Source organism: Zootermopsis nevadensis, unplaced genomic scaffold, assembly GCF_977971745.1.
Source record: "Zootermopsis nevadensis isolate Lab colony 2312 unplaced genomic scaffold, Znev_1.0 Znev_ptg000002l, whole genome shotgun sequence".
Classification (NCBI taxonomy): Eukaryota; Metazoa; Arthropoda; class Insecta; order Blattodea; family Termopsidae; genus Zootermopsis; species Zootermopsis nevadensis.
The window spans coordinates 13,676,337-13,703,223 of NW_028259134.1; the positions used below are offsets into that span (position 1 = coordinate 13,676,337).

Sequence of the window (26,887 nt, forward strand, 5' to 3'; positions counted from 1 at the left end):
TTCAAAACTAGTTCTGGGCTGGAACAGGCCTTAAGGCTTAAGCTCAAGAAGAAGAAGAAGAGACATCAAGTAAGTGAGGAATTTAGAATATTACATAACAAATAACTTCTCTGAAAAATGTTTATAGTCATTTCATTCAACATGGACCACCTTGTTGCTTGCATTTTTCAATATCTTGTATTATGTAAGTTATACGTAACTGTTCTATAAATATTTCTTTGTATATACCAGTAAGAGGCCTGAGGAATCTCAACTGCTGTGCTTCGAAGTTTTTTATTTTACATTTCCTTTGAAAGTCAAGGTTTCTGATACGAAAATCAGATTCAATTCTCCATGTTTCAGAAGCTCAATAAGAAGAAACAACCAGATTTCGATAGCGTATAAACGTACAGGCGGGACAAACAACCAGCAAACAAGATTGACCACACTGCCTCCTCCGTTTCAAGCATACGAACACGGACCACAAAAACGCGTGTTACAAACTTTCGGTGGTAAGTTTCAGTTTGAAACGCCTCAGGAGGTACATTCGTCTCACCACTGGTCCTGCGCGCTGTCATGTTCTATAAAAGGTCCTTGTACCCCAAGCAACTCTGTCCATTCTACGAGTAACCATTAAACGCAATTATGTTGCACAATGCCTGAGAGAGGTTTAACAGGAAAAGCGTTTCGGGAGTTTACTTTAACCCCGTTTGCAAATGACTGTCATATGAAAAGTTCAATAGGCTATATAACAAACTCCATGGAAAAGAACCTTTCTTAGAAAGCCGAAAGCTTCCCTGCTTTTATGATACCTGAGGTTGCATAATCTTTTTTATAAGCGTCCGTCTCTGTGACTTATTCTAAACCGGTCAAAACAGGACCTCTTGTTTTATTACTCCCAGTCTACGAGTAAGCAAAACTGAACATACACATACGCAATCGCGCACGTGCGCGCCCAATCAACTAATCCCGATTGAGTGGTTAGCACTCCTGTTTCGTATTCATTGGGTCCCAGGATAAAATCTAGGTCCTGAAATTAGCTATCCTGGAGTTTCTCGTGACTTCCTCAATATCTATAGACAAATTCCGAGGCAGTACCTTAAATTAGGCCTATCACCCGACGTTATGTAGTCTGAGGACTTCAGCGTCGTGAATTAAATCATAAAGAAAATAAATTAAATTAAATTAAATTAAATAAACAATAGACCGACATACTTGTCAGTACCCGAATAATGTCAATCATCTTTAGATGAGTTTTTTAAAAAAAATTAATGCAAACACGTATGTGCGTGTGTGTATGAGTACAATAAATAAGCTGTTGTCCTCAAACATATGACGAGGAGCTATCCCAATGTATGGTTAAATGTCTGCACAGTGTTGTTGATTAGACTGTGAGTGGGGCTACAGTCGACTCAGCTGTTATGATGTTCTGTAACTGTCAATTCCAGCACGAATTTCAGATGTAAAGAAAAGAGGTTTAGCATTCCATTAAGACGTATAGGGACAGTGGAGGTAGCGCTCTGCACATTATTAACGTCAGCACGGCACAGAACAGAAGACAGCAGTCAGTCTAAAGCCCTGACAGCTTCAGTTCCTGGGAAAGGATCACAGATACAAATTGTACAAGAGCCTGAGAGGCACAGAGATGAGAATGTTCCAGTCTCTGCGCACTTTGTGTTGCGCTTCAGCTTTTACTACTGATCTTGAATAAATTTGTGTTAACCTGAAAGTAGTTTTAAAGATAAAAGTCGTGAAAACATGCCTCCAGTGTTTTTATGTGGAACACAGACAGGCTTAAATAACATTAAAATTTTCGTTGATGTTCTGAGTTGTAACGTTTCGAAGAAAAACACAGCCTCCATCTTCAAGTCTAAACATGGAGGCAATACTTTACTACGAAACGTTGGTTATCTACCTACAAGTTCACACGGCGTTACAGCCAGAAACAAGATCAATCGACATCCTCACTGACGCGAGATGTTTAAATCTCCTAACCCTCATCTTATTCTAATCTTTGTAGACTGCTCCACCGAGGATATAAAGTAAACCCTATTCGGGAAACGAAACTTGGGATTACTTTCCCAACTTATTTAATTTTCAGGAAACCAATAAAATCAAAAAAAAGCAATAGTAAACAAAAGAAAGCAAATAAAATGTAACTTTTATGAGAGAGTGATTTCGAAACTTGCAATCTTCAATGTGTTGTCTTCACCCGTTTTAACGCCGGGTTTGAGACGTGTCCTAGTTTCCGCCTACCCTAACTGGAAATGTTTGCGACTATTTTCTATTGAGGCGAAGGCTGAGACAACACATCAAAACAGGGCTTGACCTCTATAATTTATATTCTTACCTTGAAACACGGTAGTTTAAATAAGCAAGCAATCAATAAATGCAGCTCATCAAGCATGCCGGTATTTAATTTTCCCCCTTTTCTTCAGCAGGCTACCAATCTTACATTAAAAGTGTTTCCTCAGATCGGTAATTTAAATTTAATGCTACTACTGTCATCACTCACTTTCCGCCAAAACGAAATAACTAATCCCGTGCAGTAGAACCCGTCTTGAGGAACTAATAGTTACCTTGCAAATCAAGAAATGTTCTATGTTTCACGGAAACTGAACGTTTATTACCACCTTTAGGACAAGCCGCCACTCAACCCTTACCTTAAGCCAGTCAAATCCAGTACCTATTCTACGTTTAAATATTATTCTCTTATCTGTTCACACGCCTCCAAATAAATCTCTTCCTATATGATTAGTGGTTTTCACAACGGTGAGTATGAAGATTCATCGCCCTGATGACGGAGGCAGTATGACCTCTGAAACGTTGGTAAACATCGACCAGACTACACAGCGCAACAACCCAGAAGACAGAAATCTTCATACTCTGATGACGGAGGCAGTATGAGCTCTGAAACGTTGGTAAACATCTACCAGACTACACAGTGCGACAACCCAGAAGACAGAAATCTTCAAATATCTTCCTGTCAGGTATCACGAATAAAAATGCATTTTATATATCTATAAATCACTACATGACCGAATTATCTTATCGTTATTGATTTGAGCACCCTTATAATGTTTGGTAAAAAACACAACTTATGAAGTTCCACCCTGCGAATTTTTCTCCAGCTCCGTTAGTTTCTGTTTGTTAGAATAAAATATTTTCAACACTCTTAATGTGTTCCCTATCCTTCAAGCAGAAAAAAATATAAAAGAAATGCTGTCCTAACATCTCTAAAAGAAACCGGAATGCCATATTCTTTCAGCTGAACACATTTAAAAAAATTAAACGACAGAAGGTCGGAAACTATTTAACGCTTAAAAATATATTATTTTAATAATTCAACTTGAGTCAACTTTCATTCCTTACATCGACTTTCGGGGATGCAGCTTATATCCGAATGCCGAAAGTGAACACTGAACTTCAGAAGCAAAAACCTGAAGACAAGAAATTTTTCCTAAGGCTTCTCGTCGAGTTGGATCAAATTTCACTGGGAGGCTTTAAAATATTTAAGACCGAGAAACTATCTGGATATGAAAAGTTGCAGAGGTTTTGAGGCACCGAAGTTTCCGTACAAACAACAAATAAAATATGCGCCAGGGAAATTCATTTAAATCTTGTACACTATTCATGAACGAAATTATTCGTCTTGTTTCGTGCTAGACACACTCACGGCCTCTCTGGAATACTGGTTTAAGTATCATACAAAAAAAAATCACTTGAATGATAGCAATAAGATACCAATCTAATCGGCAGACTTTAGCCATTCTTTATAAAGAAATGAACATAAGATCAAGTAAATTCATTTCCTATTAGTATCACGTGGCAAATTCTCTGAATGAAAGGATCCAAACAAATTAAGCTCTTTCTAACGGACGTAACCTGAAGACGAAGACTCGTCCAGTTTTAGAAACGTTGCGTGGCTATCACAATACCAGACTGTTAACAAGTCCAAAAACATAGTAATTCAAGTTAATACATAACTTAAATGACTACATCTCGTTAGTTTTACGAATCTGACATTTCATTGCCTGTACCGGCCTCAAAGTACTCTTTCCAGGGACCCTGTGATCTATCAGTTTTCGTCTGTTGTAGGATTTTGTCATGCTGTCTACACCCATATGTCTCCATTCTATTAACACGGTATATCCAAGGCTTCACACATACTTTAATCTCATTTACCTATATTATCGACCTTAATTTCCTTACGTGCATCGCTGCTTCCTCTTGTCATCATCAATTCACCCTAATGCCTATGCCACCTCACAATCCACTTTCCGGCGTCTCGTTGTTCTTCGCATGCAATTTTATAACTCCGTGCTTTAACTACCAGTCTTCAACCATTATACTCACATGATATATCATATCAATCACTTACTGAAAGCAGTAATACAATTTTCAAACATATTTATTAAGAAATCACGTAAATTTTCACGTATTAGTTGGCGCCTAACGTTCAAAGAAAAGAATCAGCAACTTTACACCTGCAAAGATGCCTTAACTTCAGTCTGAAGATCACTCTCTAAGTTTTAATTCTGTGATTTTTATCTAATTATTATTCACAGTGCTTATGGATCGTTCTTTAGTACGTTTAAAATTCGAAGATGGCTGTTTTCTGAGTTGTTGCGCTTTGTAGTCTGATAGAAGCCTCGCGAAGTATCAGAGGTACTTGCTGTCTCCATCATCAGGGTGATACGTCTACGGACTTCATGCTCGCTACCGTGAGAACCTCAAATCCTACGGGATTAGTTGTTTGCACTAAGCAGTGTCCGGCTTTTATCAAATAGAAAATTGCTTCGAGTCTTGATGTACGATCAGTTTCGAGATGTTTTTGTTTCCATTCCTACAGGTGACTGCCAGAACCATAATTTTAAATAAGCCGGGACCAGCTTTCGCCCATTCCTTTTTAATTCAGCACATACAACTTTCCTCACACAACATGAAGAAAGAATGGATTGAAGCTTTTTTCAAACAAACCACAGGAACGCATTAAAACGTATGGGTGCAGTAGCCTGCATACAAAACATTAATAGCTCCAGTTTACATGCTTTAACAGCTAACACTTCGATTCGCCGTGAGCGACCGCCAACTTCTCCGACACACGTGTAAGGCGTGTGGCATAAATTCGTCACCACAGGCGTATTACATGTCAGAACTTTGGTACTGAATGCGGTAGACTGTCATTCTGTTGTCTGGAATCACAAGGTCGTCCGTTCGATAATTCCCTGCATTACCTTAATCCGTCACAATCATGGACCATAGAGCTGCAAACCGTTTCGAGTGATAACAGGTTCCAGGTTCTAAGATTCCAGTTTTATTCAATGAAATTATATAAAGCGTTTTACTACCCAGATGTCACTTATTTTCATTTAAAGACGCTATTCCAATTACACAGGTCATCGATAAAGGAAATTATAATAGAACAAGATAATCATAATAAAATATTTTTGCAGATGATGACAATAACGGATATAGTATTGGTAATTCTTTTGCCTGTGTACAAGTTTCATTTCATTTTCCCCTTCATTTTTGTTTTTTCCTCTCTCTGTATCTCTTTCATTTCTTTTTATTCTTTTCCAAGCTTCCTCTCATTAGTTCTCTCTTTTTCATTCCATTCGTCATCCACTTTTCTTCTCTCTTTTTCCGTCTTCCTTCCCTAATTTGTTTATATTTTCCTTTAATTGTTCTGTCATTCTCTTTGTTTATTTCGTTTCCTATTTGCTCCAGAGCACTTATCTAGCTCTAATCCTTTAGTTGCCTTCCTCCAGCCTCCTGCCACCCCAAAAGCCCAATCCCCGTGCTCATCTCGCCTTCCCCCTGGTAAATAAAACACTTTCACACAGCCAAAGCCCTCGAAAATCCGCCATCAAATTATGGTTAGATGACTTTCACGCACCGAGCGGTCACAAGAGAGACTAACCTCATTGTCCCAGTCTGCTCACGGCATTTCAGTGGCAATTTCCTGAATTTAAAAACTAATTTTCAAAATGTTAATTATGCATAATTTGTCAGACAAGATTAGATTTAGCTGCAATTAACATTCATGCAACACATTTATATAATTATACATGAAAGCACCTGACCTTCGTTCTACTTCTTTGCACGGTTTTTAAACTGATATGGTCCTTTCACATTTTTATTTTGTTTTACAATATTCTTGAATCCAGGATTTCATTTTTAATAATGACGTATCACTATAAAGAGCTTCGATTTTTCAGAATATTACAAAGTAAAACGTTATTAATTACAAGTTTCTATTTTCTAATACAATTCCCAAGTAATGATCTTAGTTAATACAGGATTGTTAAATAAACTAGAAGTAAGAAAAGATATTAATGTACAAACTGATATGCTAACTTGTAATGGAACCACACTATCATAAGATATTTATTTCAATTATTAATTTACTGACTATAATGGGTGGAGCAGAAAAGTCTTCTCTGAAACTATGGCAAAAAGAAACGTAATTAACTTTGCGTACAAAAAGATTTGTTCAGTTATACTGATTCGTTACTCAAATTTAGTTATGTTCTAGAACCTAGATAAGTTTTATTCAAATACGTCTATTTTTATAATTGTTTATATAACGCCAGTCTTCGAAGAAAACTTATTACTGCTGGAAATATGCTCCCTACGCGAGTTTGATATGCACAATATTTTAAAGAAATTTCTTTCTCCATCATTCCAGTTCCCAATAGCGAAACTTCAAATTCGTTCCGATTGCAAGTACTTATGTCAGTCGTGTTATTTATATAGTCTAAAATCAGCTTATTGTAACCTAACAATCTCTTCTAACAAAAGCCTAAGCACAACTTGCATTTGACATTTGAGTTTCTCACGGCGGTTAAAATGCCGAGTATGTTCTTCTAGGTTGTGAATTTTCCGAAACACTGGTTACCACATACAAGAAGATACAGAACATCAGAAACCACATTTTTATTTTGACACTTACGCAGAAGTATTTGCTAAGTAATAAATTTACTTTATTTCTCTGAACACCATTTAAATTTGTTTGTTTTTTTCCTGTTTTTGCATGTGTAACCTAATAATGAGAAACAAAATATCAATTCCAGGATTTTGAGGTTTTCACGACGGAGAGGATGATGATGGTCTTCTAAGTTTTTGGCACCATGTAGACTCGGTGGCAGATGCCAACGTTTCGGAAAGCATATTGTCTCCATCTTCAGCCCTGAAATCCGCACGGCGCCAAAACCCAGAAGATCATTATCATTAACCACTAAGTTTATTTGTAAAAAATCTTAAAAATTCATTACACAGCGTCGAACTGAAGTCTGATGACAAATTAAAAATTATAACTCATAATGAAGGAAGCGGCTGTGGACTATTTCAAGGTACTTTTTCAGAATTAGTTTGATGAAGGAGGGAAGTCACAACAAATCACAGTTAATATAACCAACTGCCTCTTTGACACCCTGAACCTTCGTAACATGAGAAATTATTTTACGTCTTTTTATTCTATATAAGATTCCAACAGAATGTTCTACTAAACTAAACATTTGTATTCCGTTTATAAGAACCGTTTCGTCAGCATTCACAGCTGGAAGTCGCGCGTGACTGTCAACTGTCTTGATGTGCGATATCGCAGTGAAGATCTGCTGGGACAGGAGTAGACGGAATTTCGATCAAAACAAGAACACCACAGAACTCTGAGAGGAAATTAAGAATACAGACTGGCCCGCGTTAATTTTCTCGTGTTTGCTTGAATTCTGTCACATCTGTCACTTAATAAAATAAAACAGAGACGGGCCCTGTTTTGCTGCTTGATATAATTAAGATTGTTCAGCGGTACGCACTTTCATACATAAAACATGATTAGTTAAAAATATAAGGTTATTCAACCGTATTTTATTATTATTATTATTAGTGTTCTGTCTGACGACAGGTCCATATGAACAGGATCCTTCCAACCTTTTCTCGGACTGGGACCTGTTCATATACGTTCTTGGCAGATGATCCAGAAGTGGTTTGCCATTGCCTTCTTCTGTGTGTGAATGGAGTAATTGTTGGGATGCCACGGAGAAACCGGGGAAGCCCCCGGAGGAAAACTCCGTGTTGCCTAGACCACGGTCTTGCCCAACACAAGTTATAAATTCGGGCACCGCCGGGAATCGAACCCGAGACCCCAGGATTACAAGGCCAGCGTTCTAACCGCTAGACCACCGTGGCGGTCCAACCGTATTTACCATACAGGAAAACAAAACATATGTATTCAAAGTATTCAGATATAAAATTGCCATGCGTAAATACTAAAACAGACATAAAATGAAAAGCGAAGAATCGAAGTGAGATTCTAACGGAGGCAAGTCTCTGACCCAGACGAGTCCACGTCAGACACTAGCTAAACCAGGAAGGCGTTTTTCCTAACGCGAAGAACACTGTTAAACTTTTCCATGCTGTGTTTTGTTAGGAAAACAAATACTATTTTCTTCCTTTACTTTTAAGTTTATAATTTTATTGTTGAAATATTACAAATCTCTTACTTTAAGTTAAATTTATGGTAGTTTTATCGAACTAAGTATTAATGAGAGTAATGAGAACTGTTCCATAAGGAGATGTCTCGTTTTTAGCACTAAATGGATTAACAATTTAAAGCCCTCCTTTTGTCCGCTCTTTTTACTTTCTACTATATTCCGTGTCGACTAGATTTTTCGGAGTGTCTGCGACGCTTTGTGAGTGCTCGTGTTGACAGAGGAATTGTTCTGGCCTCTGTAACATTTCGACAAGAGAAAAAGAAGCAGACGCACAACGGAAGCAGGGAGATGCGTGTCGTAATATTGATCGCCTAGTACCACGCGTGACCCCAAGTCACTCCGCCCATATGAATTTAATTCTCATCACGAGGCGTCGCTCCGCCTGTGTTTGGGTTTCCTTCAACTCCACCCTATGCATTTACACCGGTCTTTTCCAAGGTTCCCTACGGCTGCGACATGCAGTCGTAGTGAAACATTAAAACATGTGAATTTATAACACGTTAGCTCCAACGTCTTCTTACTGTGGTTAAATCCACAGAACCCCAGGACAACTTGAATCTCAACCTCTAAGATAAAAGAATCAGGTGTATCGCAAAATGCATAAAAATACCACAAATGGAATCGATGGAGTTTTTCTGCAAAACTCAGCCCGCACGGATCAATAAAAGGCCCAGTTCCTGCGGTGATCGATTACTACAATATCGAGATAATTGTATTAATATCTTAGTTTCCTCAGAGGTCAGGTACTATATTCTTACCCTACAACAAAAGAAATGTTTCATAAATAAAAATATCAATGTAGAAAGTTTTAAATATATAATTATTCGGTCTCATAAGCAAGTTCTTATCATGTCGCGTATTAAACTGTACGAACTCCCATGGTACAAGCGATCGAATGATCTTTACCTGGCATCAGTCGGTTGTACGTGACATGTGTCATTAAATCCTCTAAAATTTAAAATCTGCAAGAGTGAATATATGACACTTCAACCTTGTCAAACTTTGGTTAACAATATACAGACAGAATAGAACACGTTACATGTCAAAACATCGGAAGCTGCGCAGTATCATAACATCCGGTTCCAGTTCTGACCCGTAATCGTGAAACATTCGATCAAAATTGATATGGAGTTAACGCAGACAGACGCTGCTGCCATCGCGAGGAGAAACAAAGCAAACGCTTCCTTTTCAAACAGAATTTTAAAACAACATTTATTTTGGGATCAAGACCTGCAAGTGTAACTATTACACGTGCATGGAGCAGAATCCGTCTTGATAAGCTTAAATTCGCTCAGCTATTAATTAATAATTATTATTATTCAACAAATTTCCCGTCTCTTGCGGAACCAAAATTTATATTACCGTATTTACAACAGCCCATCAATGTTATCCATCCTGAGCCAGATTAATCCAGTCCAACCTTCATCATTTATTTCTTTAAGGTACATTTTAACACTACCTTCCATTCTACGGCCAAGTATCTCAAATGGTCCCTACTTTCAGATTTTAGAACTATAATTGTATGTATTTCTTACGTAACTCACACATGTCACATGCCTAGTCCATTTCATTCTCCTCGATTTTATTAATCTAATAAAATTTCATAAAATTTACAAATCATGAAACTCCTCATTGTTATGCAATTTTTGCTATCCTCCGTTAAACATATAAATGTGCTGAAAACAAAATCATCTTTACAAAATAATATTAAAAAAGACGCACTTCAATCACAAGCAATTTTCAAATGCGTGCCTTGTAATTTTGGATTCGTCACAGCTCTCAAATTAATTTATTCAGATTAAAGTTAATGTTTATTCTTTTAGGAACTAATTACATAACTGTAATGAGCAGTCGTTTAGTAAGTGTGGAAATGCACACTTTTAAACAACCAAAAGTTCATCACCGTGTTCACAAGAGCTCGCCACCGGTCCGTCCTGAGCCATATGAATCAAATGCACACCCTCTATCACCGTGTCCCTAATGTACATTTTAACGTCATCCTCCCATCTACGCCTAGGTTTTTCGAGTGGTCCTCTTAACTTCATACTCCTTAACCTGATCATCCCAAAAATATGCTTAGATTATGTAGCGTCGATTTATAAGACAATTCGTTAGAGAACAAATTTAAAAAAGTGAAGAAGTGCGTCGTATTAACCTAATTTAGTAATATCCCGGCATGTAACTGGAGACACTACCACGAAATACCTTAGTCAGTGTAACCAATCTGCAGACCGAATCTTGAAACATGGCCTTCGAAATACGAAGCAGGAAAAAGAAAGGATCTTGTTAAACGTATTGTTACAAAGGCTGTCACGCTACAAATACACCATAAAGTATTTTCCAATATGACAGCGGCGAAACATTTAGCGGGTATGGGAAAGATGAAAATTCACACATTTTTGCTGGAAAACCTCAACAAAAAAAATTGCCACTTTGGAGACGTACGGGAACACAACATTTAAGAGGAAAGTTGGACTGGGTTCAAATGACTCAAGAGAGTTTCCAACATCTCGCTTTAACACGATAACAATCCCCAGGGTTCCTTAAAAGGGAAGGACTTGTTGATCCCGCGGAGCTCATTTGTTATTTCGAAAAGTACACACTGGATCCAAACGTATTTCGAGCAAACGTTGTATATCGATGAAATCTGTAGGTTATGTTATGCAGGATTTTTTATAACGCAGGTTGTTTTTCGGAAAATATAAGTTGAAATATGAGCTTCATATATACCTAAGAATACGGGATTCGATTCCCGGAACTGGCATGGATCCTTCTCTTCGCCGCCTCATTTAGACCTACTCTGGGGCCCACATTAAGTGATTACCGATAACATTCTTCCCTGAGGTAAAGCAGGCGAAGCGTGAATCTAACTACATTTCTATCTGTTGCCAAAGTTAACGTTACGTGGAGTTCCACAACTATATCCGTGCACGGTGCTTGGTTGTTTGGTGACAGTAAGAAGGGCTTCAAGTCAGTACGAATTACTTTTGATTTAAACCCTTCTTACCAGACACCAAAGAACTGAAGTACGGGGACAAATATATCTTCACCCTTTCAAGTTGTATAATATTACGTTTCGACGAACAAACGATATTTGAATATGACCCATTGTGTGTACTTTTTCATTATGCTGCGTAGAAGAATAGGTAAGAGTGGGTAATCTATCATTAACTTTACAATAATATAACTGTATCTACAATAAAAACATGAAAAATTCATATATGCAAATAATGCATACGTGTATAATTTTCCACATCTCTTCTTTATTATAAACTAGTGTCCACAACTGGACATTAATTTTGTACATATACAGACATTCCGGTAGCTAATAACCATTGATTTCCAATACACACTTAAAATACAGACACGAGAACACCTCACCACCTTCTGTATGGACTTACAAAACTAGAATCAATTTTGAAAGGCTTCAAAGCGAGACTTCTCTGAAAACGTATATGAATAGAAAGATTAAAATGGCAAATCCTTTCACTCACTACTGGTTGATGAAATTGTCCTTTGTAGTAGCTTGAACGACATTATATGAAGCTCTATTCTTAAATCCCCAGGCGAGATTCAAAACAAGGGTCTCCTAGATAAGCCTTTTTTCTGTTTCCGAGACAATGATTGAATGATTGATTGAGATTTGCCGTCATGCTGAGTCGCATCGTCTTCAACACGTAGCCCAAAAACATTGGAGTAACTGATTCAGCGCGTTGTTAATCACTGCTCATCTGTTTTACAATTAACTGAAGCCGTCGTAGGATAATCTATTATTATATGACTAACAGAAGCAAGCAGAAGGATACAGCTTATCTAAATCTCTCTTACTTCGTTTTAAGTTTCTATATTTATCACTTCAGGTCGCCTCTAATCATATAATTCTAAGCACTACCAGTATCAACATCTAGTGTTAACATTTTTGATAGGAAGGAAACACTTCTATTATAAACTGGGTTCTTAAATCACATTTGGTTTAAAAATACAATGATTTATTACAAGAGTAGTGTTTACATAGAAAGGGTGTTAATGATTAAATCAGAAGAAAAATTAATTATAGAAAAACTGTTGTTATTCACTTTAAAAACTTTGTTATGCTGTCTACATTCCAAAACGCTGAAGTTCAGGATATAAGGTGCCACAATTTAAATCCAACTTTCATACCTTTTCTGTATACGTTGCATAACTCGGTAGACATACCCACATTTTGAAAACTGGGCACGCTTATTTATTCTTGAGCAGCAAAATTCACTTTTCATTTTCCTCAGATTTTCACCAGAAATAGTTCCTTCCTTCCATATTTTAATAGCACGTCTTATTCTTAAATAATCTAGTGACGTAATTTCAACACTCCAGGTTTTGTACATGCTCATACACATATGCAGCTTACAATCAGATAAAATGCTGATCACAGATGTCGAGCAAACAAAAATTTCGAAGGATGTCTGAACTAGTTAAGGCATTATCCAGGTTCCGCTTGGACAGCCTGAAAAAACCAAGTTACTTGGCCGAGATTCGAGATTTTCAATTAGCTCTGTGATTATACCACACTATTGTGGTTAGCTTAAGAAGTATGAAATTATATGATAAAAATAATACTAATAATTGTTGGTTACTAATTCTCAGGACCTTAGACGTATTACTTTTAAAATTATATTAAAATATGAAGACAGGTCTTAAAGCGATATATGCTGATTGCATCACTGAAATTGTTACAGACTGTTGTGGCAATCTAACTTTTCTTCGTCGTTATGACCGCAACAAATTTCTTTGTTCACAATTTCAGATATTTTCACGTAGAGCAAACACTTCAAACATCCTCTGATGCGTATACAGGCCCTTCTTGCATGGACTGTGAACTGTTTTAACGTGTTCCTTCCCGTAATTAAGTCAAAGTTCTGAGTATGCAAACTACAAGAACTTCTTGTAAAGTATCATAACTGAAAGCTGTGAAGGAACCCAGAGTTGACAACTCTCTTAACGTCTAAAATTAATTTTTGTAGACACTGAAAATTTTAAAGGAAAATGGTACAACAGGAAGAATAGAGGTCAAGTATTAGTCTTTTTTATTAGTAGCGTTACGGTTCTTATAAGGGGGAAAAGAAAACTAGAAGTATTTTAAGTGAACTGACACAAAACATTGGAAACGAAAGTAAAGTTCTGTAGAAGCTTACTTCAAACCAGCAAGGAATACGAACAATGTGACGAAATGGTTCATAACATCACTTCAGTTCGAACACAATTATTCTTTCCAGCGTCTTCAAAAAATAAGGTAATATCGAATTTGAGGGAGGTGTGTATTTGTGCTTTATTTATTTTGCGATGCTGAAAACCAAAGGGTTATGTAGGGTCGAAGAAAATCAATGCACGAGTATGTGCAAAGAATTGGAACGGATTGAGGGATGAAGCGACATCAGTATATTTCACGCACTGCCGCACAAAATTGCCTGAAGCAAACAGTTTTACCTCATACGAGAATAAAACGGTCACCTCCCGAATGCTACCCCAAACTGCTCTGGAAGGAAATTATATATGTTACTGAGGAATAAATTTAGTTCTAAGTTGCACATGATCAGATTTTCATAAATGTAAACCATGTAGGGCTCACGAGATTTGAAGTTAAATTGGCGATTAAGATGTCGATGGTGTTCTTCCGGGTGGTGAGACCTTGTGAACTTGCAGGTGGGTAACGAAGTTTCGGAGAAACATACTACCTGCATTTTCAGCCCTGAAGATGGAGACAATATAGTAGCCACCGATAAGTCCACACTACGACACAACCCAGAATAACACAATCGAATGCACTAAAACCGAAATATTTGCTACAAAAAGATGTTATTTACTCTGAGTAAAGATAATTACTACGTGCTATTAAATTTTACTGCGTTTAAACATAAACAGCCTGACCTGAAGTTGCTGCCGAAGTGTAGAATCAGTTAAAATTAACCACGCCCCCTATACGTCTTCAAAGTGTGGTGATTGCATTTTGTACCTAGGACAGCAATTCTTTAATCAGGTCACTGGTCATCGGACTTTTTCTCTCGACTGCGAAGATGCAATTACGACTTGTGATTGGTATATTACAGTGCATGTATACAAAGAAAACTATTCTTGGGCTGTTATAAATGTGGTATAGTAGTCATTAGGAAGAGTATGATGACAAGATGCCCAGCAAATAAGACATAAATTTTGTCTTCAACTAGACATTATCAAGAGTAGAAGTTATATCTGCGTCATAATCTTTGCAAGCTTTTCACTGACTTAGTTTAGCGCTCGTGAAAGATTTTATCATTTTATAGTGGCAGTCTTCAGAGGGGTCTGCCCACACTGTGCATTAAACGGTCAATGTTTGTACAGACACGACTCATTCGAAATATCCTTGTTTTTGAAAGTGGGTGTATTGACCTACGAAAGTGAAATGGATGTTGTGGCAACACGTCCTTTACGTCCCCTCGTGATGAAATACTACAAGGATAACGAACGGGACTAAGGAATGTACGTCGTGTATATTTGTTATTACGGGTTCTTCACTCTAGGTTCGTTCACTAACCCTGCCCGGCGCTAACACACTCCCTCACTCTACTCTTCCTTCACAACCAATCCTTTTCCTCTCATCATTTTAGAAATCTGGAGAGGAAACACGAGGGACTTGAACAGTTGGTCCTTATATCCTACCGCCCCCGTGTTCACACGCTTCACATGGTACAGCAGAGTCCCGACTGTCCGATATTTTGTCATCCGACATTACGTTTTACCGGTTACAGTGAGAAGCTGAATTCTATCGAGACATCACTTGCTTACGTTGAGGGAGACGACCGCTACAGTCCGCCAGACTCCAGCCAAATGAAGACTCAACACTGTAGCCTCGTTTGCATTCTTTACTACCAAAATCGCCACTTTCAGAATATAACTGGAACTATTTTCGCAGCGCACGAACTACATATTCGTAGCCAAGCGTGACAGACATTTCCTATTTAAGAGAAGCAAATTGATATGGTATAATATTTGTGAACACTAATATACAACCCACAGTCGCGGATGAGCCGTGTACAATTCTGCTTCCCATTCAGGAGATCCCTAATTCTATTCCCGTTGTGGGATCGGCTATGATCACTCACACCTTTTCTTATTTTTCTCAGACTCTGCAGGAAAATACAAAGATATCTTCCGCACAAATTCTCACATCTAACACAAAATCATCGTTAAACAAACCAAGAAAAACATAAAATGCACCACGGGAGCCAGATGCCAGTATTTTAACGCCTGTCAACTTGTAAGACGGACTCGACAGTTAAAATAATTCTAGCCTATTCCCAAGAACCACACAATAGAGAAATCTAGGGTTAGGGGTAAAGATCCATGCATTTTTATCATCAATGCCGGAGTGATCAGAGTAACGTGAAGTAACATTCAAGACGATTTACTGCTGGGGAAATATCCTTCAGTGTAACAGACGCTAAATACAATCTCACATGTAAGTCTCGTTCACAGCGGTCATGCTACCATCCCATCCACCACCACCCCCACCCCCCAAACAACGCGGTAAAGTGCCATTCTATTTCGCGTCATTTCTTTCACTGAATAGGGGAATGGCTGAGCTCCAGGTCTGGTCTGGACGTGATGGCGAAAAAAATAGCCCGTCCCTGTCAAGAATCAAACTCCGGTCACCCAAACTGCAGACAATCACTTTTACATACTCAGCTATCGCAGCTTACAAAATCTAAGTCTCATCAATACAAATAATGTAAAGGTGCATCCCCTGATTATGCCAGAATTTCTCGTTTTTTTTCGAAAAAATAACACTTCAACTGAAATCTAAACTTGTGTTGTACGCTGCTATTTGTAATGTTTCTGCTGTATCTCACTTCAAAGACATCTGCCAAACAGACACACAACCCGAGAGCTCTTAAGAATCGCCTTTTATCCATCAATTGAAAAGAGAAGCGGTTTGTGTTGTTGAGCCCAATTTAATATTGTTCCCATCGTTCCCTCCAGCATAGAATCGGAGGTCACATCAGCGTGAGAGGTCAGAACCAGGTTAACTTATTCGTTGTCCGTTATAACGTCCGCTGGTTTCGCCTTGTTTCACAGAACAGAGGAAGTCATGCCCAACTTCCGGAGTTGAAGTGTTTTCCCAAGAGAACTTTACCATCCTATGGGAATACTTCTTCTGAGTGTCGTACAGAGCTCATGACGCAACACACAATGGCGCTTCCTTATTGGGTACGCAAACTGTTGAATAATGCGCTGTGCTTCAAATTAATGCCGTGTTTATTGCTCTAAGAATAACGCGAAACTAATTAAAAATACCGATAATATTTGGAACACGAGGTCTGACAAGCGAGATGTTGGATGATTTTGTTTCCATTAACTTAAATCCAATATAACGGAAACTTTACAAGAAAAATATAATTTTATTAACTTCCTTTAAAGCGACTCAGTATAAGAACAGTTTATAGACGGCGTAAGGAATTCGTCTAATTAAGATCCGCAAATTTATTAGAAATAATTTTCGATGTAATGAAAGTTTAACAAAATGCAATAATCTTTGCAGTGTGATTAGCAACAACACTACGTTTCTATCCTCAATAACAGATTTTAAATGGTCATGGATGTTAACTATGTACAAAAAATAGCAAAGAACGATGTAACAGTTGGTAAATACGTGTAACCTATTCCAAACGTTAACACACGCAATCCCTGCTTGATTTGTGTTTCTTTTTTAATCAACTGAGTATACTGATAGTGAAAATGCCCATTATTTATTTGCACTCTTCGTTAATGAAGAAGTTAATGTTGCCTAATCCACAGACGAAACCAAGATTCATGTTCGTAAAATGGGGTATCAATTAAACGTCGTAGAATGTAAACGAAGGGCTTAAGAAAGTTGTTTTTTCACCGGTTATTTGAAGACAGAAGTAGAACAAACTTACTAATAATCTTATTTTAATTTAATGTAATTAGAGTATGTGCAAAGGTTATCAGAATAATTATGTGCATTATCAAGCAGAGTGTTTCGTTCCTGTACACATGAAAGTTAATTAAATTTCTGTGTGACATGAATCAGTCTCCATTTGTTTGCTTCATCTGATTGTCCGGATTATTTACGCAGAACTGTTTGATTTCATCATTATTTATACACGCGGTAATTGACTTCTTCTAAAAGACAGATGAAGCTTAGCTCGTAATGGGATTCACTACGTTTGAGTTTCTAAAGTTAAGAAAATACACAGCCACGTTCTTTTCAATCGCTCCCTGTGTATCTGACGGAAGCTTCAACAAGGACAGGATTGTTCTAAACTATCAAGCATGAAAGAATTACATACAAAACAGTCAACATTCTTCATTTTCGCTATTAGCAGCATCGGAATTTATGAGCGTCATTAAACAAGAATATAACTATGTACTCCACTGGAATTTATGTTGAAAAGTGTGTTCTTCTATATTTCTGATATCTCCCTGGTCATGATATAGACTCGTTTCGCCTAGAAGTTTATTGTTGTTAATTGCACAACATGTAACATTTTACGTTGATATTATTTGTTCCTGAATTTCATTACACCGCGAGAGAAATTTTGAAATAAAACATAACATCTTTCTTAATTACATCTATACGTTATTTCTGAACACATTTTTAAATAAGATGCCGTTTTTGGGATAATCAATAAGATTTTGGCATCATGAAACGTAAGGATTTTATTCGACCGAAACGAATGAAAATTTAACTTGTCCGAAAGTGTTTAGAGTAAGCCACTATGCCCAATTTTATATATTTCTGCCAAGCAGTTTCGGAGATAAAGCACACAAACAATAGATACAGCTCTGTTTAAGCACATAACGCATAGAAACATTTTGTCAGTCAGTGTATCAGGCAACAAAAATCACTATCGATAAACAGCCACAAACGTCTTTACCGTTAACACAAACAGAGGTTTCTTCACTGATCTTCTCAAAAGTAAAGAATTCTAAGTAGAAGTGGAGCTGTTTATGAGCTATATATTACGTGTACAGAACGGAAAACATTAAGATTGCAACTCAGCGATACAATGATATAAATTTTTAAAATACTATACCGTTCAGTAAGCCCAGACAATATCTATTCATTTGAATATTCAAGATTAAAATACACAAAACTGTTTTGTTTTACACTTTCGGCAATCACAAATGCGCCAGAAGCACACTTCAAAAATGTCACTCTTGTGGCAACTTGCCCAGTCTTGATGCCAGTTCCTCATTTCGTCTCAAAATCGCTGTTAGGACACCCAGATAATCTTCTTTTACGAGTCGTACACGTGAGTAGCTTTAAACATAATTCTCTTCATAAAACCAAGGCATAACGTGTTGCTGACAGACATTAGTTGACGTACAAATGGAAATCAAAGCAAGCCCGTTTTCCAGAAACGGGCAGGTCGTCTTTCATGTTGCCCACAACAAACCAGTGGCTTAGTTTCGAAATCGTCTGTAACATGAAAGTTAGCTGCTTATAGGAATCGTGTATCCCGTCATTTAAAGCCATGGTACATCAGCATGAACACATCTGTCGTCATGCTTGAATACACGCAAATACAGCAAGCTAAAAGACACTGCTGGTCACGGATGAACGTAAGCAGCTGTATGAATCGAAGACTGGAGTTTCAATAAAATGGTAAAGATGAGGATTTTAAGATCAATGTATGAAATTAATTACAAATAGAACAAATAAATATCAATATAACAGTATACCGGGCGTTCCACAATTTACAAGAAGCTTCAGAATATCAAAATGAATCGAAAAGGGCCATTGAACAACATTTTAACGTATTATATGGAATCTCTGATTTCTGGATTTTATAAATTCTTCAACTGTTATTAATGTTTATTTTATTCGGTAAAGTATGTTATAACGTACATTAGCCTGAGAAAATAATTTATTTTGCTTTATATTGATATTGCAGCACGGAAGATCACCATATCATTTGATCGACATTGCTGGTTGCCAAAAATGGTTAAATGTTATTAAAGAGTGAAGCATACTGACAAAGCCAGCTGGGAGTGGGTTCAAATTCTGCCTCAGGCATGCATATTGCATCATCATCCATGAAGAAGTTGAGTCGTATTCGCATTCTTCAAATCCCTGTAACTCTTATGAACAGTCTGCCAAGCTAGTGGAATAAATGCTTTCATTGATGTTGTTACTGCACTGTTGTTTTAATCATTATAGCATATATTAGTAGTAATACCTCGGCCACAGGCTACAAGACCGAAGTCTGCTTTCCGGCAAGTGCAAGGTTTTCATCTTCCTTACAACTTGCTTAAGGCATGGGACCAGTGGCCCTTCTCCCGTATGTAAAATAGTCGCAAAGTAAAACTAAGCGCTCATCTCTAAGAATGCGAGAAACTACCTAAGCTATACGAAACCACTTTCTAAACTTCAGTGGTTCTTAATCTTTTCTGATTTATGGATCAATTAAACAAGAAACAATTGATTTTCCAAGGGCCACTTTGTAGAGTGCTAATATAATTCTATAAATGTAGTTGTAACTGCTAAATCTGAACGTGTGAATATAAGAACTACTTTAAAGAGTGCCTACTTCATACGATTCAGATTTCAAAAACTGCCCTTCATCACACAAAGTCGATCATTTTATTGTTTGTAAGGGACTGCTATCCAGGTGGAATGAAATGGAAAAGAATAGAAAAATCTCCCCTCGCTTCCAACACCCTTTGGCAGATGCAAGTCTTACTGAGCTCTGCAAGTAACTAGGCTAGCTTTCTGTTATTTTATTTACATTCCCTTCACAACCAATAAGATTCGGAATAGAGACAGCCCACAGCATCAATTCTATTTCTTATGGAAGTCTCCAGACACTGTTCAACAACTGAAATAAATTTACCAAAGGTCACTGTAGTCGTACCGTCATGCATAAATCCATGACATATTTAAACCATGTAACTTACAATTTTTTCATAGTCAAGGAGGATAATATGGGCGGGGCACGTAGTAATCCTAGAATAATAGATAAATGTATATAAAATTTTTGTTGAAAAACCTGAATGAAATAGACCACTTATAAAACCTAAACGCAAGTGAAAAGTAATATTAGCATTTTTCTTAAGAAAACGACGTATGACGATAAGGACTGAACTCCTTAGCTCAGGAAAGGAGCTAACGGCAGGCTCTTGTGAACGCAGTACTCTGCATTCGAGTTACAGAAAACCCGAGAAGATCCTTACAATTTAGGCGATTATTAGTTGCTGAAGAGGGAATATGCCCCATGGAGTCAGGTAATTGTATATTACTCGTATTTTATTATGAATCGTGATTTAATCGCATAATGCCGCGTGTTGGTCCCTCTAGTGAGCTGAAAATTGACTACAGGGTTCTCACGCAATTTTCTATGAATATTAAGGCACTGAAGGCCATCGCAGCTAAACCTACTTTTTAATTTTCTACCACCAATAAAACCAACATGACGACCTGACCAAACTCTCGAAGTGCGAGTGACAGTTTTAAAGTGTTGTGTAGTAACAAACCTTTTAAAAATGCATGCACACGGCTTTGTTAATCGTCTGAAGGGAGTAACTAAGTATTAGATTGTCCTCGCTAAATTTACACCTACACGTAGAGCAACATTTGTTGGTCATGGACAAAGAACCACTGGATTTAACCACGCAATATTTTAGAGATCGAACATATATTAAAGGTCTGTATCAAACAGTTTAATATATTTAAAAAGTGTGCTATTGAAATATATACATAAAAGTTGATTACCAGTATGTACAGTTCGTGTTATTCTCAAAGCATCGTTGAAGCATTCGTAGAAGGAAGGAAGTCGTAAGTTCTTCGAACAACGTCTTACTTTATACTGAACTACAATACTACAATGTGAATATGTATATATGACATTTCATTACCATCCAAAAAAACAAACAGAATACAGGATGGAAGATAAAGTAAAAACATATTTATGTACAATATATTTTTCTATTCCTTCATCTTTTACGTTTTACGCGCCATGGTCTGTTTCAATTCAGACTTAAATATATAGTCTAAAATATAAAAGAGTTGCTACTTGCTGCACCCATTAATTACTTTTCTACCGGTTATTTAACAATGCCCTGTGCTACAGACGAGATGGATAGGAATAAGGAATCACGTATGGTAATTAACTTAATTCACAAGTATCCTGGCAATGTTTACTACTTGTTTATGGATTTATATTAATTTTATTTAGTGTTATCTTTGTTACCCTAGGTGTCACGCGGTCCAAACTTTGGGAACGTCTGGTCTAAAACGCTGACATTTATAAGCTAAATCGGGACAGAAAGGTCTCGTTCAGTTTAAATACAAAAGCAATGTCCATTACACTACACTCATCAGAATATATATATATATATTATATATACATACATGTTTTTGAGTCACACCAGACGAAATTCCAACAATGTCCTCAGGTGCAGGACGTGTAACAACACCGATTTCAAATATAAAAAGTTTTAATTGGAAAGCTAATTACGAATCGCCAATGTAATGTACAACACAGCTGCGCTGTAGTACTGAACCGCTTTCATATTGAAATGTGTCAGCGAAGTGGTTAGAAAAACGAACATGGCTGATTTTACATTGAACTTGCGGATTTGAGTACAGAAAACACGGTTAAACATTGGGTGTAAAATACAATATCAAGCTTCAAAAAGTAAATTAAAGGAAACTTGTTTAATAATAAAAAGTTAAGGATAGAAGTACTAAAGTACATCATACGGTTCATTCTACACCTACGGTGATGCTAGTAGGAACCATATAAAAATTATTATACAACTTAGCAATCTGAATGTTCTATGTCAAAGTTGCTATAAAATAGATGTGAAACTCATGTAAACAAACACTGCCACCGTTCCGAAAGTCATTAACAAATTTACCAGAGTAGGGAAATAAAATTATTTAATCGCCATATAATTTTACAGAGCTATTAGAGACTGCAAAAACAGAGCGGAGGAAAGAAATACATAGAACGCAGTCGTCAGGCTTCAAATTTTCAGAATTTCGAATTACAACAAATCAGCTGGTATAGTCCCTGTAACTTAAGTGGAAAATACAAATTAAAACACTTTCATTATATATAGGAGAAACGAAAGCGAAACATAGGCAGTCTACTGTTTTAAGTATTTCTTCTGTCATCTTAGACTTTCGCGTTACCGAAATAACATCTCTTTGTCTTCTTCCACGCGCTTCGTAATTTTAAGCTCCCCCGTCCTCATAATCAAATGTTCGTCATCACAGTTTCCTTCGATATTGTTATAACTTTATTTTGTAAACAATGTCTGTTTATTCACCGTTCTATAATTTCAGATTGTGTTCACAGACTAGATTCTGTGGTCAGCTACAGCTGTTTTCTCTTTCCACGCCCTCGACATAACGACTTCCTTTACGAACAACAGATAATTACACAGATTTTTTGTTAAAACTTGCAATTTTAAACACAACACTGCCTAAAAGTAAAGGTTAAAGTCAAACCGTTTATCACAGGACTTAAATTAAAGTCTGCTATAAGATTCAGTGCCCAGAAAAATAAACATTTTCAGCCATATGATAAATTTTGTTTCTAAATCCATTAAGTCCCTTTTTCAACATCGTAAATGCTACTTAGGTTTAAGTGGAAGTTGACAGTGAGTGATAAATTATACACAGTGTTTAGGCGATCGTGGTCTATTAAAATATTCTCTTCCAGCTTGGGGGAAATGCAAAACAACTTCAGTTAAATCAGCTTGGCTTTGAGACGAGTTCTTCAGCTCGTACCGTCAGGTAAAAAAAAAGCAAATGCCATGTACTCAAAATTGGCAGTTCACTCTCCCATATATTAATTCTCCAGAAAAAATCTCTACAATGTGATTAGAATTCCAAAGTAATGTTTTGTTCTTCTAAAACAGGCTTTTATCTTCTGACATAGGGTGCTGGGTTCAAATCTCGGCCCGGAGACCGGAAACTAACTGAGATTTTTCTTGGTTTTCCTCAGAAAGAAATGTTAAATAAATTGTAAATAAATAAATTTAGAACACCAGAATCTAAAAGTGGTATTATTTAATGTGATGAAGCAATATTTAATTTTGCAAACAAAAATAACCACGGGGAGGAGGACAGTCAAGACCAGATCGTTGTCATGGAAACGAGGTTGCTTTGTGGTGCAGTCGAATGACTCATTGATGAGACGCACTCCAATAAACAAAAGATAAGTGATCGTTCGGCTGACAGGGGAAGCAATCAATTGTTTAAAGCTCTAATAACTGGATCACATTAAAAACAACAGTATGTAACATAAACATAGTACATACTGCAGCTTACTGATCTTTATGAAGGGTAAATAAATTACAAAAGCAAAACAAAACATTCGATAGCACAATAAATTATGACTACAAACAGTGTTTATGTTACTTCATAGAATGACAATCAGCTCCATGGAGCACAGCCCTTATTCCAAAGCTAAAAGTAACCCAGCTGCTCAAAAAAATCCTAGCCATTTCCGGAAACAGAATATTCGTTTCCCTGCACATAAAATCTCAACAGGGATCCTATATGACTCCTTGGTTCCCCATTTACAAAATTCACACTATCGCACAATGTTTTTAACGCCTGTATCAAAATCTGAAGAAAGAAACTGGGGTACAAAGATGTACACTATATTCACTCTAGCTGAGCGTATCCATTGCCGACAATGCTTGTAGCACAAGTTCGCTTTAATTAAGGCAGTGCTGCCAACAAACGTTTCTGTCTACATGTTTTGTGTAATAAGTTAATGTCATGGAAAGATGCGAACAGCTCATTCATGTATTCTTATCAGATCACAAACACAGAGAACAATTTATCCACAGATGTGCAGCCCTAATAGGAAATGAGTATGTCAATAAATTATTGGTTATGTTTCTGATCTGTTAAGAGCATATAAATAAGCTGTTCGCATTTTACCTGTTCATTACACTCGTCCATGACATTCACTTATTAAAAATCCGCCAATGTTCGCTGTCGTAAAAGAAAGACAATACTTACTATATTCCTAAAAATATAAGCAAAGTATTGCGAAGTTAATAATACACCAGGTATCACATTATCTAAGTGTCTGAAAATATTTTCTTTATTTCGTTAAGTATGCCTCACATCGGATTTCACACGAAAGATGCAGACATATTCAAGTGGTGTATGCATTTTCTGATAAAACCGAATTTGAATGTAATGTAATTCAGCAGTTAAATTAAACCAGCAGGAGTCAAATTAAATTTCCTTGTGAATTAAACATACCAAAATCTCTACTTCATGTGAATCCTTTGTTTGTATTTTTGTGACATTTATATGACTTGTATTTGTATAACATGTATTGTATTATTATGACTTATTCTATATCCTATTGTCATCTGACTAACTTATGGATCCATGGAATGTAATAAAGATGTATGAATGTATGTAAAACATTGACATGTTAGGAAATGTATGCACAGCGTAATGACTCTGGAGCGTTCGATCTCTTATAGATGCTATATTTTCAGTTTATGAATACTGTCTTAGAAGTAATGCTAAGTAGTTATGGAAGACTTCCATCAAAACATTAACTATGTGAAGATTTCTGTCTTCTGGGTTGTTGCGCTGTGTAGTCTGGTAGATGTTTACCAACGTTTCAGAGGTCATACTGCCTTCCTCATGAGGATCATCGCCCTGATGACGGAGGCAGTATGACCTCTGAAACGTTGGTTAACATCGACCATAATACAGAACGCAACAACCCAGAAGACAGAAATCTGCATACTCACCGCTGTGAAAACCTCAAATCTTACATAAACTATGTGCCTGACATCTTCGAATGGATCCCGTGACGTCAGAATTGCCTGGGTTTAATGAAGTCATCACCATTTTGTTACATGTACCTGGAGTGTTCTTGTAGATAGTTTTTAAAATTTTAACATAATGCACAGTGTGTCGACAAATTTTAGAAAGTGAGATTTCAGGTTCTCACGGCACCGAGTTTAAAGACCACAGTCTTCTAGGATGTTGCGATGCGTAATCTGGTAGAAATTTAAAATACACAAAACAATAATTTTGCATGTTGCTTTGTATGGGTGCGAAACATGGTCTCTCACTTTGAGAGGGAAACATAGATTGCAGTTGTTTGAGAACAGGGTATTGAGGAAGATATTTGGGCTAGGAGAAAAGACGATGGGGTATGGAGATAGCTACATAATGATGAGCTTACAAATTTGTACTCCTCTCCCAATATTGTCAGGGTGATATAAGTCAAGAAGAATGAAATGGGCGAGTTATGTAGCGCGCATGGATGGGACAAGAGGTGTGCACCGGGTATTGGTTGGGAAGCCTGAGGGGAAGAGACCGCTGGGGAGACCTAGACGTAGATGGAAGGATAATCTCAGGCGGGATCTATGGGAGATAGGAGTTGAAGGAGACTGGATTTTGTTGGCCAAGGGCAGGGTCCGGTGGAGCGCTTTGGTTAGTTCCGTGATGAACCTTCTGGATCCGAAAACCATCTAGTTAGTTAGTTAGTTAATTTGGTAGAAATTGACCTACTTCTGGAGACATTTAATGCCTCCTTCATCAAGGCGATGATGATGATGGAAGCAGCAAGCACCTTTGGAACGTCGCTTAGTTCCAACCTGACCACACAGAAAAACATCTCAGAAGACAATTATATTAAATTTTAGTAAAATACAAAAACAATCAAATCTGAATAAAATCTGCTCAGCAGTTCTCGAACCGTCACACTCGGACAGACACACAAAAACAGACTTGGCGATGCTGACAGACGTGTTTATTCTACAGCATTGCAGACGCGCCTAAATATGATCGTGGGTAAATAACTTCTGCTAAATTCAACAATCGACTTAATAAACGTTAAATTTATTATACAGATTTACTGTAAGGCAACTGCGAAATGGAGGGTGAGTTGGTGGGGAGCATTCCATTTGGGAAAAGCAGAAGGAAGAACAATCAATCACATCACGATTTTAAATGTTACGTGCTAGTAGCGTTCACCGCACGTAATGCTCCAACAAAAACACAGAGAAAGATATAAACAGGCATTCTTTTTGCCAGAATACAATAGGAGCTCAAACGGAAAATCAAAATACTTAATTAATCTCGTAATAAAACAATTCAAATAATTCGTTTAATGAATAGCGTATTAAATAAACAATAGATGTGCGACTGTATAAATATAAACACACCGTAAACACGCACGCACCCACGCTCGCACACACATAGGAACTATTCTTAGCTCGTGCACCAGACAACACTGAAATGTTCAGCAGAATATCATCGTTTCATTATTCCAGCATCACTCCACATTCATCTACCACCGCCCCACGAGGTGTGCGATGGTCTCACCAAGCAGCGCTTTATCACAACCTCGGTCCTAAGTTAGAGGCTTCATCTTTGACTC

The 26,887-nt window shown here is 37.2% G+C and overlaps 1 protein-coding gene across 7 annotated transcripts in view; it reads right to left on the minus strand.

The window, feature by feature from the left end:
* SK (small conductance calcium-activated potassium channel) overlaps positions 1–26,887 on the minus strand; it is a 349,222-nt gene that overhangs the window by 277,238 nt on the left and 45,097 nt on the right. The window lies entirely within an intron of this gene.